The sequence below is a fragment of the Pipistrellus hanaki genome (assembly GCF_964339955.1).
Source record: "Pipistrellus hanaki genome assembly, chromosome: 3".
In the NCBI taxonomy this organism is placed as follows: Eukaryota; Metazoa; Chordata; class Mammalia; order Chiroptera; family Vespertilionidae; genus Pipistrellus; species Pipistrellus hanaki.
The window spans coordinates 75,161,709-75,181,744 of record NC_140505.1 but is presented as its reverse complement, the minus strand read 5'-3'; positions in this window follow the sequence as shown (position 1 = coordinate 75,181,744).

The following is a 20,036-nucleotide window of genomic DNA, read 5'->3' as shown; positions in this document are numbered from 1 at the left end:
GCCCAGATGACTTTGAGGGATGTTTGAAGAGTCATCCCATTTGAGCATGCCTGCTTGGTTTACAGACAGCCCGCTTGCGTAATCAGTACTGGCTCAGGGTAGCCGGTGGTAGGCCAGCCCACCCTGCACATCAGGACTGCCTATGGACTCTCAGCTCTGCAACAGCTCTGCTGGTGAAAGTCAGGGTTCCTATTCTGTGCTCTGGAGAGGCAGATTTGGGGAGCTGCAGCTGACCCTTGGGAGACAGCTGGGGGCCTGACTGTTCTCACAAGCAACTCACAGTCTGGAGCCATCAGTGGGCTGAGCTGGCACCTCTGGGTGGCCAAGAAATGAGCTGCTGGGTACAGAGCCATCCAGGCCAGTTAGTAGAGCAGGAGAAGGGTTCTTCTCTGGAGTCCACAGCATCAGGAAGCAGCACTGACGAAGCACCACATACCAGCGTTGCTAGACTTAGCAAACAAAATGCCCGATGTTCAGTTAAATGTGAACTTCACATAAACAATGGATTTTTTTTTTTTGCTATATGTTTCAAATATTGAATGGGCCATACTTATACTAGAAAAAAATTGTCTGTTGTTTATCTGAAATTCAAATTAACCTGGGTGTCCTGTATTTAGATTTCAAATATTTTGTGGGACATAGTTATACTGAAAAAGCATCTTTTGTCTGTCTGAACGTCAAATTTAACTGGGACTCCTGTATTTTATATCTGGCAAGGCTTCCACATACACATACACATGCATGAAGGAAACAGGCACGGTTCTGTCTGCTACAGCCCTGCCACCCAAAGCAGAGAATCGCCTTCAGAGAAAGTCAGAACTTCTCAGCCTGGACTTCCACATTCTGCCTCCCTTTGCCAGTCCTTTTCCTGTTGTTCCCAACACAATCACCCATCATAGCCTGGGAAATCCTCTTCCTGACACCCCATATATGTCTAATATCCTACTGTCCCTCACAGGGACATAGACTTGAGGCTCTCTCCCTGCTCCTGTTCACAGACCCACATCTCATCTAAACATCAAGACACATTTGCCTATCACCCCTCCTCTAAATCCTATACAGTAAAAGCCCAATATGTAAATTGTCCCCTCCAGCGGGAGTTCAACCAGGTGTTCAACCAGCAGGCCCCACCTCAGCCATCAGCAGTGGCAGACAGCCAGGGGAAAGGAGGCCCCTGCCAGCATATGGCAGCTGCTAGGGATCCTACCTGTGTGCATGAATTTCATGCACGAATTTTGTGCACTGGACCTCTAGTATTCTATATTACCCTTCCTAAGGCCCCCTGGTAGTCCTGAGGGGACCCCTTCCTGCTTAGAGCTCATGGAGTATCTTCTTTCTCTCTGACTCACTTGGCCTTAGGCTGCCTTGCTTGGTAATTTTCACATGCTTCTTTGACAAGCATGAATGGAGGACTATAACTTACAGAGAAAGAAATGACTCAATTTTTTATTTCTTTGTATCTGTTCTGAGCCCCCACCTCCCTGGGTGGTGGCTAAAATAACCCCAGTTGTCTGGGCCCCCACCCTGTGTCCATGTGACTCTTGGGCTGTAGCATGTGGCATTGGGAAACAGTGTGGGGCAAAGGGTGGGGCAGGGAGCAGGTGGGTTGGGGGGTGGCTTGAGATTTCTCTTCAAGCCCTGCCAGGGGGGGGGGGGGGGGGGACATAGCCTGAGGTCCCCTGTTAAGCCCCACCAGGCAGGGGGTTGTAGCTTCAGGTCCTCTGGCCCAGTGCTGGAATAGAGGGAGCAGCCTGAGGTCCCCTAGCCCAGCACCATGATGGGAAGTGCACCTTGAGGTCTCCTATCAAGCCTCACTGGGCAGGGGGCATGGCCTCAGGTCCCCTGGCCTGGTACGAGGGCAGGAGGTGAGACCTGAGGTCCCTCAGCCTGGTTCCAAAGTGGGGGACACAGCCTGAGGTCCCCTATCAAACCCCCCAGCGGTGGGGCAGGGCATAGCCTCACGTCCCTACTGATTGCTTGTTAAGGCTCCTTAAGGGAACTTGGCCTCAACTGTGGTGCAATCCTCTTTGTGATGGAGTGATGGTCAATTAGCATATTCCCTCTTTATTAGATAGGATTCCCAGCAACTTCCATCCCCAGTTGGGCTCTCCTTTACTCCTTAGTACTTATTCGGTAACATAAATACTGTTTACCAGCTTTTCTTATTTACTGTTCACCAGCCCCCACACGGGAACATAAACTCCACAGAGCGGGAGTACCTCCATCTGTTTTGTTTCTCTGCTGTAGCCCTACTGTCCAAGACATGAAGTCAACAAATATTTGTTAAGTGAGTAGATAAATGCATGATTTTTTCTTATGTATTTCACAAAACACTATAAAAATCTGTATCTCCACCTAGTTTCTTTTTTTTTTAAATATATTTTATTGATTTTTTACAGAGAGGAAGGAAGAGGAATAGAGAGCTAGAAACGTCGATGAGAGAGAAACATCGACTAGCTGCCTCCTGCACATCCCCTACTGAAGATGTGCCCGCAACCAATGTACATGCCCTTGACCGGAATCTAACCCTGGACCCTTCAGTCCGCAGACCGACACTCTATCCACTGAGCCAAACCGGTTTCGGCACCTAGTTTCTTTTCTGATGTCCACCAATATCCCCTCAGCTCCACCCCAAGAGATGGTGCTTATGAAGAATGAACAAGCCAGGGAATAGAAGCAAAAGAAGTGTTTCCCAGTCTTTACTTCATAATAGGCACTTGTTAAATACAAACAATCGAATGAAAGGGGGAGATCCTGAAAACACATACACAAATACCTCAAAGAGGATCAACCAGGTAATCCTGGACCTTTTCAGAGTGGGAAGATGGGCAGGGAGTGGCAATCCTTCAGTAGATGTGGGGACTGCCTGACCCCCCAGTGCCCTTGCCCAGTGGGCCACACGCAAGCCCCAGCCAGAGTGGTTGGGGCAGCCTCTGGTGGTGGAGCAGAGTGGAGTTAACTGGACCCTGTGGGGATTGAACCCAGACTTTGGCCTCATTAGCACCAGCTGCAACCAAGCAGTCACATACAGACTCCACAAAACAGAGAGATCAGAGGGTGGCTGGGCCAAGCGCATGAATAAACCAACACACCTGTAAATAATGAAACATTTCCATGAGGCACAGGGTTAGCAAGACTTCTGAGGAGAACATTGAATGGAAAAGGAAGGGCATCTGCTTTTCTCCTCTGGACCAGGGAAGGCAGAACACCTCTGTGTGTTTACAGGTAGGCAGTGGGTCTCCTCAATCTGAACACACCACCAGCAATTTACAGCTTAGGATTTGCTGCTGTTGCTATTATTCTTGTAATTTGTAAAAAGAACTTTACATTTTATTTTTTTCAATTACAGTTTAAATTCAATAGTATCGTGTAATAGTTTCAGGTGTACAGCATAGTGGTTAGGCAATCATATACTTTATAAGTGTCCCTCCCTGTATTTCCATTACCCACTTGACACCACACGTAGTTATTATAATATTGTTGACTATATCCCCTATGCTGTACTTTACACCCCCATAACTATTTTGTAACTTCCAATTTGTACTTGTTATTTCCTTTACCTTTCTTACCTAGTCCCTCATGCCCCCTTCCCTCTGGTAACCATCAGTCTGTTCTCTGTGTCTATGAGTCTATTTCAATTTTGTTTATTTTGTTCTTTAGATTTCACATATTAGTGAAATCATATGGTATTTGTCTTTCTCTGATTTATTTCACTTATAATACCACTAGGTCCATCCAGACTATCACAAATAGTAAGATCTCATTCTTTTTATGGCCAAGTAATTTATCATGTATATGCACCATGGCTTTTTAACACATTTGTCTATTATGGGCATTTGGGTTGCTTCCATGTCTTGGCTATCCTATCTAATAAAAGAGTAATATGCAAATTCACCATACCTCCACAAGCCACACCCACCAGCCAATCAGGAGTGACTATGCAAATTAACCCAACCAAGATGGCTGTGGCCATGGAGAGAGCAGGAGGCTTGGGTTTCCCAGGCAATGGAGGAAGCCAAGCTTCTCCTACACCTTGGCCAGCCCAGGCCTCTACTCAAGGCTAAAAAGTTTCAATTATAGAAGATAAATAAATCCCAGGTACTAGGACCTCCACTTGGGTCGACTGTGGGCATGGCCAGCCTGAAAATTATTACAGGCCCCTCACTGAGGCCACCCCAGGCCCCAAGGGAACCCCTACCTGATCCTCTACATCAGGGGTCTTCAAACTACGGCCCGCGGGCCACATGCAGACTGCATAGGAGTCTGATCCGGCACGCCAGGTTTTTTGGGCAGTGAGCGCAGCCGACGTGTTACAGTAGGAATTAGTAGTTCATATAGTCCGGCCCTCCAGCTCTCTGAGGGACCGTGATCTGGCCCCCACTTTAAAAAGTTTGAGGACCCCTGCTCTACATCCTTCAGGGCAAGCCAGCTGGCCTCCACTAGTGCACCAGGCCTCTATCTTATCTAATAAAAGAGTAATATACAAATTTCTCCAACACACAAGATGGTTGCCCCCATGTGGTCAAAGATCCTGCCCCCATGTGGACACAAGATGTCCACCTCAAGGTGGCCAGTAGGGGAGAGCAGTTGGGAGGGATCAGGTCTTCAAGGGAGAGCAGTTGTGGGCGATCAGGCCAGCAGGGGAGAGAAGTAGGAAGGGACCAGGCCTGCAAGGGAGGGCAGTTGGAAGTGATCAAGCCTCCAAGGGAGGGTAGTTAGGGGTGACCAGGCTGGCAGAGGAGGTAAGTTGGGTATGACTGGGCCTGCAGGGAAGGACAGTTAGGGGCAAATAAGCTGGCAAAGGAGCAGTTAGGCATCAATCAGGCTGGCAGGGAGTGATTAGGGGGTGATCAGGCTGGCAGGCAGAAGTGGTTAGGGGCAATCAGGAAGGCAGGCAAGCAGTTGGGAGCCAGCAGTCCTGGATTGTGAGAGGGATGTCTGACTGCCCATTTAGGCCTGATCCTACCAGGCAGTCAGACATCCCTCAAGGGGTCCCAGATTATAGAGGGTGAAGGCTGGGCTGAGGAACACAGGACCCCCTTCCCCCTCCATCCCCCCCCCTCCCCGTGCACAAATTTAATGCACCGGGCCTCTAGTTGTAAATAACACTGCAATGAACTATATTTCTTTTTACTTGTGTTGTTATTCCTCACCTGAAGATATTTTTCCATTGAATTTTAGAGAGAGTGTGGAAGGTAAGGGCAGAGACAGAGAGAGAAACATCAATGTGAGAGAGACACATTGATTGGTTGCCTCCTGCAGGCGCCTAGACTAGGGCTGAGGATTGAACCTGCAACCTAGGTAGGTGCCCTTGACCAGAATCGAACCCAGGACCATTCAGTCCAAGGGCTGACACTCTATCCACTGAGCCAAACCAGCTAAGGATTCTTCTGACTTTTAAAATAAATTTATTTTCTGTTTAAAGAGAAACTAATTGAAAACACCTTTACTACAGTGAGGCTTAGTTTTCTCCAAGTTTACCTTTTGTCAATGAATAAGAAAGGCCCAGAAACTTTTTTAAAATGGTGAACCAACCCTTCCCCAAACCTTAGCTTTCTGAAAACTTGCAACTTCCGGAGGTGGCTGCAATGGAAAAAGAATCATCTAGCAATAAAGGGGAGACTTCAGACTCATTCAGAGAGAAGGGCAACGTTTTTCACCACCCAGTCCTTTCCCTAAAATACCGTTTAGAGAACATTGCCACTGCCCTGAGTGTGAGCTCTAGGTAGTTTTCTCAGTACCCGCCTCATGCAGAGATTCAGGCAAGGATGACAGTGCAACTACTTTAATTGGGAATAAAACCCTGGAAGAGGGTGTGGGAAGGAAGGGGAGCCAGACAGGGAAGACAGGAAGCATGAGATACAATAGCGCTGCCTTGGACACTGCTCATCCGTGAGCTGCCAGACACAGGCTGCTCTTCAGGTGAGTGCCCTTGGCCCCATGGGCTTCTGCAGGAGGTTTTCCAGGAGGAAGTGCACCTCAGGGTGAAGACAATGAATTCTCAGTAATGTGGTCCAGGTTCACTCCCAGGGAAGCAAGAGCCTGCCCTCCTGGGTGTTATCTGTTCCCTCAGGAGCCATTCTGGAAATAAGGTCCCACGCCTATCGCTGTGGCATTGGTTGTATCCCAATTCTGGAGCGGAGAGCAATTGGGAATGAGGCTGTGAGGCTCAGGGCTCAACTTGGAGCCTAGGCAGTTCCAGAACTTGGCAAAGGCAGCAAAGCTTTGGTGGTAGTTGGGGAGATGGGCAGCATTTCCAGAACCAAGGTGGTCACGAAGGCAATATCAGGAGGCCTCCAATGTTTGTGTCTAATACAATAGGGATCTCAGAAACGTTCTCCCTCTTTCCAAACTTAGTATACTGTTGCTTTACAGAACATCTTTCAAAATCCATTTGTCATGCCTTTTGAGTAGTTAGTTTAAAATTCAAATCAGGTCAGAGCCTCACCTGCTAGAGTTCTCTGAGGTTATACCTGAGGCCTTAGGTTTCAAGACTGTGACTTTGCATGATACACAAGCCTCAGGAAGGATTGCCCGACCTCTCCAAGTAGTGATTGCAATTAAGCCGGGGAGACCCAAAGGGAAATGGACTTTAGGTGAGACCAGAGACAAAGAGAACAGGACTCAGTGGTGGCCCAGCTAGGTTGCAGTGGTTGGGGAGATGGGCAGCATCTCCAGAAATAAGGTGGTCATGAAGGCAATATTAGGAATGCCTTTCCTAGTCCCAGTCTCCACATGCTTCAGGGCTCGTGCACCACACTTGTCAGTTGCAGAGATTGGCATGCGAAGTCAGGCCCAGAGCATCTCTGCCAGGGGCTGGGAGGTAATTCGGTGACACGTTAAGACAAGGATGTCTACAGCTTCCACCGAACATTAGATGTAAGGCAGAGGAGGTGGTTTAGGATCCATTTAGCAATTTCTTTCAAAAAAATGGTAGGATACTACACACATGTTTTTCCAGATAGAATATGCATTTTCACACTATTTTATACAGATCATTCATTATTTTAGACTCGATAATAGGTAAGAGGTGTGTGTGTATGTGTGTGCCTGCACGCTCATGCATGTGCACATTTATTAGAGATTTGAGGTCAAAGAATAAGCTGTTTATAAAATCTGAAAAAACTCTTCACCCTAGTCCTGTGACAGCACAAAGCAAATCAATGCACTAGAAATCTGCCATTGCCCTGTGCTCACAAGAGATTGGGACCCTTCCTGCCTTTAACTGTCTCGCCTACAAGACCCATTGTAATGCTTTTTTATTTTAGAAGGACTTCAAAATTAATTTGTTTTCCCTGCATCTTGTCCTATTTTTAGCTAAGTGCTAAGTCTTCATTCAAAAAAAAATCACACAAGATGCATGCAACTGCCTTTTATACTTAAGGATGAAAAACTGGTCATGAAGGAGGTTAATGTTGTTATTCCAGAGAGATAACCCTGGTTGCTATGGCGAGGAATCTTCTGTCAATCATCCCAATGAAGTTGGCTCCTCTTGCAAGAACAGCCTCTATTAAGGCTGCAGTTTGAATATATTTGATTCAAATGTTTAACTTAGTGAACAGGTCTGTCTTTTATTAATTAGAATATTGTGGACTTTAAATATGGTGCTTATTACATACAGCTGAGTGAAATCCCATGCCTGCAAAATGGGCAAATTTAACCACCAGGCTAGATGCTCTTTAATCTTTAAAAAAGTATGAGAAAATTTGGGCAAGAATAGAGCTAACAATTACCAACAAAGGAAAAGATCCAAAGAATGCAATACAATATGTGATGAGATTTGGTTTATATATGGAAGTTTTTTTGATGGATTAGTTAATTGATTGATTTTTTAATTCAATGGTTTTGATCTGTGGCATTCACAGCTTAATGATCTGCCATTCCTCTTGAAATTTATTCAGGCAATAATCCACGAGAAATTGGTTGTTTTCAGCAGTTTATGACTTGTTATTTAACATTTAACAGAATGGCTATTTATTTTAGAAACAACCATTTGTGAGAGGTTTATTGCTATTGTAAACCATAATCAACTGCTTATATCATTACCAGTTTTGCAAGAAATAAAATGGGCAGCTGCAAGGGGAAATTGTTGAGTAGCTTTGAACATTTGCATTTGTGATTGTACAGGGGAGCAACTTCACCTTGCAGTTTGCCTCCAGTTACAGCTACTATACACTCGCCTTCGGTATGAAATACTCGGTGTTCTGTCTAAACTCGGATCCAAATAAGATAATGCTCCAGAAGGTCTCTGCAATTTTTTTCTCAATTACTTACATGGAAAATGAAGATGCAATTTGGATGAGCTGGACAATGCTGTAGATTACATTTTGTTTATCTCAGTATCATACCAGGAATTAAATTTCACTGCTTTCAGAGAATCCCAAGTGTTTGAGTAATTTATTCCACCAAACCCTCAGAAAGCTCCTTCTGCCACCAGCGTCTCTGCTTTAGCACCTGCAGCTACGATGTAAGATTCACTGCAGTGGTCTAAGACCAGGACAGTGATTAGATCTCTGAGCAGTCATTCAGCCTGGAGCTGCAGTAAGCATGTGCAGCCATGGGCCATGATTTATAGAGAACACCATATGCATCAAAGGCATACAGATTCTCTTGGGCAACTTTGGACTGAGTCATTTGGAATTTCTGGTGGGAACAAGAGACCTGGTGCTGACAGGGGCACGAAGGGGAAAGACAAGGGATCCCTAGCAAATGAGTATTCTGGGTCCTGGAGCAATGAAACTAACTCTGTGGCCTTGTGCAAATGATCACATTTCTCTGAACCTCAGTTCTCACTTTCAAAAATAGAGCTGATAATAATGCCACCTTTCCTACTATAAAAAGGTTATCCTAAGAAGCAAAGAGTGGTATAATTAATCCAAAAATAGATTATGAAAGGTTTAAGATAAAGTACAATGTTTTAATTACATTTTGTTGTTAGTTTTCATGCATGTCTATTAGTAGACTAAATCAAAGAGCTACAAAAATTCTGTTCTAGATTCCAAGATATCTGTGGGGTAGATAGAACTTATACTTATCCATTGCTGGTGCCAAACCAGATTTACAGCTAAATTATAGAACAATCTGAATAACCAACTAAAGGACAACTGAACAGAAATATTATAACCAAGGATTTACAGGAAGAGCCATATAAAAGAATGGTAAGAAGGACAAAGACGTAGAAAGGTCTGGCCCCTGCACCCATGTGTGGTGGTTAAGAATCCGGAGGGATATATCGGCTGCAAAAGTACCTCTGAGAAGTTTGAGGTCTTAAGCCCATGACAGGATCTCCAACCCAACAAAGCATCACAGCCTGGAAGAGGAGCCCACATAGCACCTGGCAGGGAATCTGTCCACCTGAAAGAGGAAGAAGTCTACTAGAAACTGCTCTACCAAACTCATACCTTGTGGAAGGTCTGTGGGTTGTGGCCAGCTTGAGCCCACTGTATAGTCTTCAAAAAACCCTGGAGGAAGACCAGACAGCCTCAAGGGGTGGCAAAGTAGCAAAAGGTAAAGAAGGACCTCAAGGTAGACCTTTTATTGATCTTCCACCAGCTCAGAGCTGGAGGAAGCCAATACTGTCAATAGCTTGGCCCCTTCCACACACAATCAAGACCATTAGAGCCAACCACCCACAGTGAATAGTATGGTATACCTGACAGGTAGCCCAAGTCCACACAGTGTCTAACATTGGCCCGCACCAGAACCCCACCAAAGTGGACCCAGAACCAATGCAACCAGAGGTGGGTTTCAGACCACACCAAAGTTCTACCCAACTAGCATAACCAAAGAGGGAGTCTGGCAGGACCAGACCCTTCTGGGAACAACTCCACCTCAGGAAGAAGCTGCTGCTCAGCAACTCAAACACTGTGATCTAGGTCTATTCTTACAGTCAGACAACCTGAGAACCTCATCCATGAACATTGCCAACAGCATTTAAGACTCAACTACATAGAATCCAAAATGGCGTCAGGTGGCCGGAAGCTTTATTCACTTTAAGGACCAAACTGGAATTACAACTAAATTATAGAACAATCATCCTGAATAACCAACTAAATATTAGTTGAAAAGAAGTCTTATACCCAAGTATTTACAGAAGCTACATTGAGACTGATAGGAAAGGTTGGGATGTGAAAAGTGCTTGGCCCCACTCCCATGGGCAGCAGCTGAAGCTCAAGAAGGATTTTTCAGCTGTGGGGGACCCCTGCTGAGAAGTGTGGGTCTCAATCCAATGTTCGGCTCCCCAGCCCAGAGCACCAGAGCTAGAAAGAGGCACCCACATAACATCTGGCTTTGCAAGGCTTCTGTCTTTCAGGGAGAGACACAGGCAACCTCTTAAGGGCCAATGCACAAAATTTTGTTCATAGCCACTCAGCCTGGTCTTTGGCAGAGTGTGGGCAGAGAAGACAAGAGCCATATGAGGAGAATATGGGGTTTGTGAGAATAGAGCTGAAGAGACAGACACCAGGATCCCTGTACTGAGTCCCTCTCCTGTACTGCAAATACTATCATTCTGGGTTGCAGAACTCCCTTTGTCTTGCATCAGACTGTTGGAAAGCAATAGCACCACACTCTAGACCCCCACCCTGCTAAGCATACACCTCCTGAGGAGTCAGTTGCCTTGGCCAGGGTATAGATTTCTGGGCAGACTCAGGGGATGTCAGTAACTGAATTATGTGGCTTTGAGGCAGGGGCCATTCTCCCAATTTCCAATTAACCTCACTAGAGCTTTCCCATCATAGGAGATCTTCTAGAACCACCCTTCAAGCTTCTAGGAGACCCACATTTCTGGCTTGGGGGACTCTACTTATTTGACTCCTAGAGGCTCAATCCTCCCAAAGTTGAGGTGAAATCCGGGACTAACTGAGTTATGTGACTCTGAGGCAGTGACCACCCTTCTCCCCACCTTCCCCAAAGCCTGACTAGCACCTCCTCCTCACCGGAGATCTAGTAGCCTTATCATCCTGACTCTCCACACTGTTGGGCTCTGCTCTGCCCTGGCAGAATCTGGGACAGACTGAGTTGTGTGACTCAATGACAGGGGACATTTTTCTTTCTTTCTTTCTTTCTTTCTTTCTTTCTTTCTTTCTTTCTTTCTTTCTTTCTTTCTTTCTTTCTTTCTTTCTCTCTCTCTCTCTCTCTCTCTCTCTCTCTCTCTCTCTCTCTCTCTTTCTTTCTTTCTTTCTTTCTTTCTTTCTTTCGCTATAGTCACCTGCTCTCATAAAATGGAATAGCTGACAAAATGAATTAAAGAAGTATCACAGTTGTTATAACAGTTGCTGAGGTCACTGCAGTATTCAAATAACCAAATATATATTAAACAGACTGACAATTGTCAGAGAGGAGGGGAGTTGCAGTATGGTGGGTGGAAAAGGTAAAGGGATTAAGAAAAAAAAAAACAAACACCCTCATAAACATAGACAATAGTGTGGTGATTACCTGAGAGAAAGGGGAAGGGAGAAGTAGAAGAAAGCAAAAGGGACATAAATGGTGATGCAAGAAGAGGTGAATTGGGGTGGTAAACACACAATACAATATACAGATGATGTATGAAAGAATTCTAACCTACATAATTTTATTAACCCATTTCACCCCAATAAATTCAATAAAAAGTAAAAATATAGAGACACAGAGAGATAAATGATAGACTGATGGATAGGCAATAGATAGGTAGATCAATAGATGATAGAGAGATGATAGATAGATGATAGATAGATATAATAGATAGATAGATAGATAGATGATAAATAGATGATAGATAGATGATAGATAGATAGATGATAGATAGATAGATAGATAGATAGATAGATAGATAGATGATAGATAGAGATGATAGTTGATAGATAGATAGATAGATAGATAGATAGCAGCTTCTTTGATCCTCCTGGGAGCTGGCAGGCCCTCATAAGTAGCTGTGGTTTGTGAACAGACTAGAGGCGTAAAGGCAACCGAAAGAACATGGGAGAATGTCTGTGTTAAGGATGAAATTGCTGCAAAGGGAAAAATTGTTTGTAAAGCTGACAGACATGAATTAAAAGAGATATCTCCCTCACTCCACCCCCCACCTCCACCCCATGACTTAAAGCAAGAAGCATAGAAGGAAAGAGAAGGTTGGCAGCGCCTCAGAAGGGAGCACGCAAGGAGACAGGACCGCTGCCCTGTGGGCAGAGATCTGGGGCTGTCAGGGTCCAGAAACCACCTTCTGGCCCAGATCCTTCCCACCCCTGCCCTCAGGAAAGGGGACCAAAACCACAACATGAAAGGAATGACAAGGATCCTCGATCTTTTATTAGCCCTCAGATTTCCAGGGCAAAAATAACAGTAATTATCACCTTAGCATTTGTTACGTGCCAAGGACCATCCTAAATGCTTTTAAGCATTATCTCACTTATTGATATTTCTCATACATCCCAGAAAGTAGGTATTATAACTGCTTCCATTTCACAGAAGGCATTACATCTGTCTGCACATACTTTAACCACTTTAATTTATATAACAATATTTAGGAATTTTAAAAAATATTATTATATTTAAGATCATTTTTTCTTGAAATGTTAATGCTTATTGCATGTAATGTTTTTATATTTAAAATTAAAATAATTTTTCACTTCTAAACTAAGAATTTTGAATATTATTTTTTTAAAGTTATTTGAAAATAAATAAAAATAAAATTATCATAACTCCAAACATATTCACATGTGCAACCTATTTTTGCATCATTTAATTATAATAAAATCATACTCTAAACTTTCATTTTTTATTCATGTACCATCATATAATTATTATAGTGCCTCCCTCATTCCTTGAATGAAAGATATTTAACATGAAAATTATCTGTCTTATATCAGGTCCTTTGGGGTCTGCATTAAATGTATGTCAACCAATGAATGTTTGCTGGGTGCTTCCAATATGCCAGACATTGTGCTAGATCCTGGGTAAGCACATCGCCTCACTGCTAACACACGTCCCAGCATCCCTAAGGCTGCAGAGCCTGGTCCAGGTCCTAACAATGGGTGAGGATTAGATTAAAGACTTCCTTCACTTTTGTTTTCCTTGAGACAGCCAACAACAAGCACTATAAGGGACATAAAGAAGAAGATGCAGAAGGGTAGACGGGGTTCCCTGTGCCTCTGCCATTTCTCACAAGGTACACCCACTGAGTATTTCCTGTCCTGCCAGCTGGTATGGGTGTGAGGTCTACCAGGTTGGAGAAGCATAGAACTGCTGCCTTTGCACTCCTAGCCTTATCAGCCACCAGAAACAAGGGATGTGGCCAAATAAGATAGTCATCCTTCTACTCAGCCTGGAATTTCAAGGTTCTAGGCCAGCATGATCCAATGGAACTTTCTTCAATGATGGAAATATTTTATATATTTGCTGTACAAAATAGTAGCCATTAGGTGCATGTGGCTATTGAACAAACACTTGGTATGTAGCTAGTGTGTCTGAGAAAATAATTTTAATTGCATTTAATTTAAATTCATATTTAAATAGCTACATGTGGCTGCTTGAGATTCGAGGTAGGCCCAAACTAGAAGTCTTTCTTTGTTCCATTTTCCTGTCCATGCCTCCTCAGGAGTCTCTGTGGGCAGACCTGGACTGTGTCCGTAAGTCCTTCTTCAGTCAGTCATGACTTTCATAGCAGTTTGGCTTTCCTTTGCTCTGTGTGTAGGTGGCAGAAAGCAGAGTAGAAGAGCTACTTGCATCAGGCAGTTTTTTTCCTTGCAAGCAACTAGAACCAATTCAAGGTGATATAAGCAGAAAATAAAATCATTACAAGGATATTGAGTTATGTGCAGAATCACTGGGAAGACAGAAGATCCAGATTGGAGATCTTGCAGCCAGGACAGTGGCTTGGGTCAAATGGCCACAGTCTACATTATTGTTACTACTAACATCAATCATTAGATGCCACTGGTCAGAGTGGTTGCCAGTGCTGCCCTCAAATGGTCATCGTTCTGCAGCCATTGTCATTGTCATAGCTCTGGGACAGGTTGGTGGTATCTGAGTTATCTGCCTACCTGCAAGCTGCAAAGGAGTCTGACAAAGCAAGTAGTTGCCACTTTCAGCTTATACAATGGAAAGCAGGATCTATCTTAACTCGGGGAATTCCACAAAACTAGGAAGAGGGCTCAGATGCTCAGTGATGAAAAGAATGAATATTTCTTCATGACCACCACACAGCATTTATACAAATCTTCATGGAGGCCATCAGTATCTGCAGTTCCTCTGCTTCAGTAAAGCCTCTAGCGAATCTAGCCAGGCCATCAGAAGCCTGTGCAGATAAATCCCATTATATTGGTTGCCTTGCAGAATTGCTTTCCCTGAAGGGCACTGAGGTGTGATGCCATAGGTGGATAGTAAAGGGTGTGACATGACATAGCCCCATGAAAATATTATGCCCATTCTAAGGACATTGTTCAGGTTATTGTTTATAACCGCTCACTGAGTTGAGTTGGCAGCCAGAAAACTTAGGGCCAAGCCATGGTCCACCTGAATCTGAGTTGAAGACCCCAGACTATGTATTTTATACATAAACCTCATCCTTTGTTTTTTTCTTATATTTCTAACTTTATGCTCCTTTGCCCTGATTTTGCCACCTCCTTTAAATTAAGTGCTTTACTTTACATTTTAATTATGTATTTGCAATCTTCCCTACCTTGCTTTTGGAGCATGCCAAAAAATAAATACTAGAAGCCCAGTGCATTTTCCTTCCCTTGCCACCCACATCTGCTGCCACCCACCCCTGGTTCCCTATTCCAGCCCTGAACAGGTGACCAGGGCCTGGTGGCCAGGGGAAGGGGCCAACCACCACCAAGGCAGGCAGGCAGCGGACCAATCAGGGCCTGCTTTCTAGGGGGAGAGACTGGAAGGGCGGGGGGGGGGGGGGGGGGGGGGGGGGAATAGAACATGGAGGTTGGTCAGCTCCTGTGTTGAGTGCCTGCCCTCTGGTGGTCAGTGAACATCATAGCAACTGGTTATTAAGGTTGTTCCATTGTAACGGTCACTTAGGCTTATATATAGATGTGCACAAAATTATGCCAAAAAGTCATTCAAACATGCTAAGGATACAAAAGGAAGGGCCAGTATGCTCTGTCTGGGAAGGTGTGTGGGGAGGGGAGGGCGGGGGGAGGTATGGGGGAGGAAGGGACAGTCTAAGGAAAGCTCCTGAGAGGGGGAAACCTTTGAGGGTGGAAAGGTAGACATTTATTCACAAAAAGAGCAAGGAAAGGGAGAGCCTTCCAGGCAGCATGAGTAGAACCAATATTTAATTTTGGTTTTCAGCTCTCTTCTTCCAAGCACTGTTGCAGTCTGACGGTGAGTTCTTCTTTTTCAGTCATTTTTATTTATTTATTTGAACTTTATTAGTATTCTTGACACAATTACAAATATCCCCATTTGCCACCCTCCTTTGCTCACCTCCACCCCATCCTGCCCCCCCCCCCCCCCCCTTCCCTCTGGACATTACCACACTGTTTGTCTGTATCTATGTGTCCAGACTCCTGGATGGTTTTCTCTGACACATGTTCTTGCCTTCCACATTTTCCTATTTCCAAGGCGGGTGTGTGTGTGTGTGTGTGGGGGGGGGGGGGGGCAGGAGGGGGAGAGCACAGCAGGAAAGCCTCTGGGGCTAAATTAAGAGGCAATCTGCTGGCCCTGTATGGATCGCATCTGCCCCGTTTGGCTGCAATCCTCTTGACAGGCGGGCCTGGCGCAGCAGCTCAGGCCTTACAGCTAACTGTGGGTGATTGAAAGGACTGCTCACTCACTGCGGAAAGCAGCACCCAAACAAATCCACCCTCTTTGGTAGACTTAGTGGCCAAAGTAGCTTTCTGGAGAGCAAATGGTGTCAAACCAATTTCATTTTCTTGTCTGGAAGAATGAAAGGATGCACAGATAAGGAAACAAGCAATAGATACAATCTCTCAGGATGGCAGAGTTTTGACTCTGCCCCGGTGATATTCTCATCAGCAGGGCAACATGGCAGGGTCATAGTGGAGCAAAATCTGGAGGGAGGGGTCAAGTGGCACTTGAGGACCAACATGCTTAAGGTTCTGAGAGTCCTGAAGAAAACCCGAGCTCTGGGGTCGAGATCAGAGGAGGAATTTCAAAAACTCTACTGAGACTGAAATCTCCTTTAACAATTTGGTGTCATCCTCTTGTGCTCAAGCAGGTACAAAGTAATTGCTCACGTGAGGGGGTGGTGTGTCTGCAAGGGCCACGTGGTGGTCTGGCTGTCCTGAGCCAGGGGGCAATGGCTCTGTAGAGCAAGGCTCCTCTTCCCTGGGCCCTCTGTGGGTGACCATATCCTGTGGCTTAAAGAGCCTGCCTTGGTTGTCCTGGGTGTCAGGCAGACAGGCTAGGGTTTGGATTCCAATTCTGATCCTTCTTGCTGGCTGGGTAATTGCAGGCTGTCTGCAAACTTCAGTTTCCTTGTCTATGAAATGGGGATAATTGTCCTTACCATTTTGAGCTAGTAATTAGAAGTTAAAATGAATGTAAAATGCGCAGTGCCCACACTCAATAGGCACTCAATAAATGTCATTTCCTTTTCCTCCTAACCACAGGCTTCCCAGTGCTCCTCAAATGATCTGTGCCCAATGAACCAGCACTACTTACTTTAGCCTACATACACCACTGTCTCAGAGGGGCCGTAATGAAACAAAAATCTCTCAGGGGCCAGGAACCCCAGGCCAGGAGCTGTGTAATACAAGACATAATCAAACAGAAAGTAAAGCACACAAGAGAATAATCATAAATGGATACAGGCAGTTGGACTTTATTTTTTTTATGCTTTAATATTTTTGTTTCAGCTTTAGTGAAATATAGTTGACATATAACATTTTATAAGTTTTTTAATGGTCACCTGAAGATATGTTTATTGGTTTTAGAGAAGAGAGAAAGGGGAAAAGAGACAGAGAAACATCCATCTAAGAAAGAACAATCAATTGGTTGTCTACCATACACATCCTGACTGAGATCAAATCCACAACCTAGGTATGTGCCCTGACTGGGAATAGAACCCACAACCTTTTGGTGTATGGGACAATGTTCCAACCAACAGAGCCACCCTGCCAGGGCAACATTTTGTAAGTTGAAGGTGTACCAGGTGATAACTTGATACACATATATAGGCAGTCCTCAGGTTTCATCGAACTTGACTTACATTGTTTTGTTGTTATGTCACCATCTCCCATTTATTTATAAAAAAAAAAGTTCCATCATTTCGACATATGTACATATGTGCTTTAAGTTCTTTATTATTTATTTACCACAAGTAAAGGTCAGGAATTTTTATATTTATTATTATTATTATTATTATTATTTATTTATTTACTTTTTACTGTTTCACTTCATTACTATTGTGTATGTGCTCCATGTGAGTGACTAGGTGCTTGTGTAGGTGGGTTCTGACTTATGGCAAAAATCAAGTTCGATCATACTATAGGAATGGATCTCCAAAGTAACCCGAGGATTGCCTGTATAATCATTGCAAAATAATTATCACAATAAGGTTATCACTTCCATCACATCATACATACCTTGTTTTCCCGGAAATAAGACAGTGTCTTATATTAATTTTTGCTCCCAAAGATGCGCTAGGTCTTATTTTCAGGGGATGTCTTATTTTTCCATGAAGAAGAATACGGTACACATTAATTGTTAAATAAAAATAATGGAAATTTATTACCTGTATACGGTACGGTAGTACGGTAGTTGTCAACACAAACCAGACAAACTGTGAATCCTACAGTATCAAGAATTTACTCATTTATTCAATGACAATCATGTCATCATCTTCTGGAACATCATCATAACAATCCAATTCCTGAATTTCCTGGTAAATTTCTTGCGACTCCATTTCTTTCAGAATCAGTGGACCAACTCTCTCATGTTTAGCCTAGGGGGGGCCTTATTTTTGGGGGATTGCCTTATATTTCACTCAGAAGGAAACCTGTAAGTAGGTCTTATTTTCGGAGAAACACGGTAATTACCATTTTTTATTTTTGTGCTGAGGACATCTTAGTAACTTTCAAGTATCGATACTAATAAAAGGATAATATGCTAATTAGACTGGACATCATTGTGGACGTCCTTCCTGATGAAGCTGGAGCTGGAGGGAAGCAGCCCGGGTCCCGGGTGCCTGCCGGCAGCTGGAGGAGGAAAGCCTGAGTTCTGGGAGCCAGAGGAAGCCGGTGCCAGCAGCCCAGGGAAGGAAGGCCTACTCTTGCACGAATATTTGTTCATTGGGCCTCTAGTATAATATAATATTGTTAACTATGGTCACCATGCTGTTCATCTTATAACTAAAAGTTTATACCTTTTGATTAACATCTCCCCATTTATCCCATGCCCTTGGCAACCACCTTTCTACTCTCTGTTTCTATGAGTTCAGCTTTTTAAAATTCCACATATCAATGAGACCATACAGTGTTTGTCTTTCTCTGCCTGACTTAATTCATGTAGCATAATGTCCTCAAGTTTCTTTCATGTTGTGCGTGGCAGGATTTCCTTCCTTGTCATGGCTGAAAAATATTCCATTGTACATGTATAGCACATTTTCCTTTTTTTAACCACATTTTCTTTATTCAGTTAACCACTGATGGATATGTTAGTTGTTTGAAGATTATGTTGCACTGAACATGGGAGTGAATCTATCACTTCGCTATCCTGATTTCATTTCTTTGGACATATACCCAGCAACGGTATTGCTGTGTCATGCGGTAGTTCTATTTCTAATTTTTTGAGGAACCTCCATATTGTTTTCCTTAGTTGCTGCATTAGTTTATAATATTCTAACAAGTGTGAGGTGATATCTCATTGTGGTTTTGATTTGCATTTTTCAGAAGAACCTGTTGACCGTATGTATATCTTATTTGGAAAAAAAGTGTATTAATATTCTCTTCCCATTGTTGAAGCATATTGTTTTTGTTTATTTGTTTGTTTTTTGCTATTTAGCCAAATGAGTTATTTATCTATTCTGGACATTAACCCCTTATCAGAGATATGATTTGCAGATATTTTCTCCTACTTAGCAGGTTGCCTTTTAATTTTACTGATTGATTCCTTTATTGTGCAGAAACTTTTTCATTTGATGCATGAATCATAGCCTTCAGGATTGGGCCGAAACTGGCTCTCTGACATCCCCCGAGGGGTCCTGGATTACAAGAGGGCGCAGGTCAGGCTGAGGGACCCCACCAGTGCATGTTTGGGGTGGGGGAGGGATTCAGGAAGTTGGCCAGCCAGGGAGGGACTGTGGGAGGGCTCCAGAGTATGTCCAGCCCATCTGGCTCAGTCCAGATGGACCAGACCCCAGCAGCAAGCTAACCTACCAGTCCGAGCATCTGTCCCCTGGTGGTCAGTGCATGCCATAGCAAGCAGGTGAGCAGCTTTAGCATATCATTAGCATATAACACTTTGATGGGTTGAACAGATGACCCAACAATTAGCATATTATGCTTTTATTATGTAGGATTACTGACTGTATTCCTTGTGCTGTACTTTACCTGCCCTTGACTATTTTGCACTACCAATTTGTTCTTTTTAATCCCTTCACCTCTTTCACCAAGTTCCCCAACCCTTCTGGTAACCAGCAGTTTGCTTTCTGTATCTGAGTTTGTTATTATTTTGTTTGCTAGATTTCTTTGTTCTTTAGATTCCACATATAAGTGAAATCATATAATATTTGTCTTTCTCTGTCTGACCTATCTCAGCATAATGCCCTGCAGGTCCACCCATGCTGTCAGTGCTTCTCAGGCCTTAATGAGCAAATGAATGTGCTAATCCCTGGGGAATCCTGGTAAAGCACACAGCTCTGGGCCCCACCCCTAGCAACTCTGACTCAGAAGCTCTGACTCAGCAGATCTGCAAGGGCCTCTGAGATTCTACATTTCTGACTAGCTCCCTGGTGAGACTGTTGCTGCTGGTTCTGGGAATGACCACAAGCACTTCTTGGTAATAATTTGAGAAAATTGCATTTACAGTGATGAGTCTATCAGTCCTTGACTCCTGGAGGGAGAAACAGATGATCACGCTTA